The sequence below is a fragment of the Gossypium hirsutum genome, chromosome D04, assembly GCF_007990345.1.
Source record: "Gossypium hirsutum isolate 1008001.06 chromosome D04, Gossypium_hirsutum_v2.1, whole genome shotgun sequence".
Classification (NCBI taxonomy): Eukaryota; Viridiplantae; Streptophyta; class Magnoliopsida; order Malvales; family Malvaceae; genus Gossypium; species Gossypium hirsutum.
The window spans coordinates 4,967,200-4,968,560 of NC_053440.1; positions in this window are offsets into that span (position 1 = coordinate 4,967,200).

A 1,361-nucleotide genomic window follows, 5' to 3' on the forward strand; every position below is an offset into this window, starting at 1 on the left:
ATCTAAATCATTATTTATTTATTTTTCATTTATTTATATAGAATAAAAAAGAGAAAATTACAAAAATAAAATAAAATATTTTATAACTAATTAAATTTTAAATTTTGTTTTTAATTATAACATAAATTTATATTTTTAATTATTTATCTATGAAAAATAAGAAAATAGAAAAAACAAAAAAGGACAATGGTTACACCAGATGGAGAGAGAGGACCTTGATAGTTTGAGAATTTTAAAAAATATATATACTTTGAAGTTTATGGATAAAATTAAGAATGTGAATAGGGACATACGGTGAAATTAACCCGACAGAAACCGACACTTCATACATATATATGTTCATCTTTAAAAAAGTTGAGTAAAGTTAAGACTTGAGAGGTGATCTTATGAATGTTAATCTAATACGAAAGTTCCCTTCTTTGGCTTTGGCTTTGGCTTTGTCTTTCTCTTTCTTTACTTGGTCTCCAAGAGCAACCCAAGCTTTGTGTTCTTGCTTCATTTATTTACCCTTTCAGTTCATTCTGCAAACTCTTTGACCAGGTGTTCTTTCTCACTCTCTTTGTGAAGGTGATTATTTTTTGAATTTTCTTTCCGAGTTTTATTGTATCACTGAATCGAATTAAAAATATTAATTGAAACATAGATTTCTTTTTTGGGTTTCAGTTGTTTTGTTTTAATCCAATGCCAATTATTAGCCTTGTTTATAGTTTAAGCTTGATATGAGTTTTTGAATTGTCTGACAAGTGAGAACTGTGTGGAATCATGGAGGGTTAAAGTGTTTAAGAGTTTGTTCATAAGGTGCTTGTCTTTTTAAAGTTCTGATAACAAAATTCTGTGTGCTATATTTCCTCAGATGACGAGTTTATATGTTCTAAGTTCATTCCCGTGTTGGGATTTTTTATTTTTGACACTTAATCTTTTGAATTTTGAATCAGGGAATTCAGTTTGGTCAGTCAACGACTATTTAGGAATTATAGTTGAAGCTTGAAGTGGTTTTATACTTCTAAGGATTACTTGATTTCACTTGGATGAAGCTTCTGTGGCCGAGGATGCATTTACTTGTAAACATTGTTAAAGGGGTCTATGTGTTTTGTAAAATTGAAGGACTAGGATGATATATTTTTATACGTTTCTTCTGTTCTTACGGAAGCTATTTGTTCAAGAGGACTGCCTTCCTGAAATTTTGCCAAAACGACGCCGTTTAATGGGCCTATATAAGCTAAAAATCAGGCCAAAAAAATCATTTTAACCCTTTCTAAAAAAAACTCCAAAAACCTTTCAACCACTCTCTCCCCTCTCTCTCTTTCTGGCCAGGGGACCGCCGCACTGGCGTCGCGCCGGCCACTGTACACGGTGGCCGA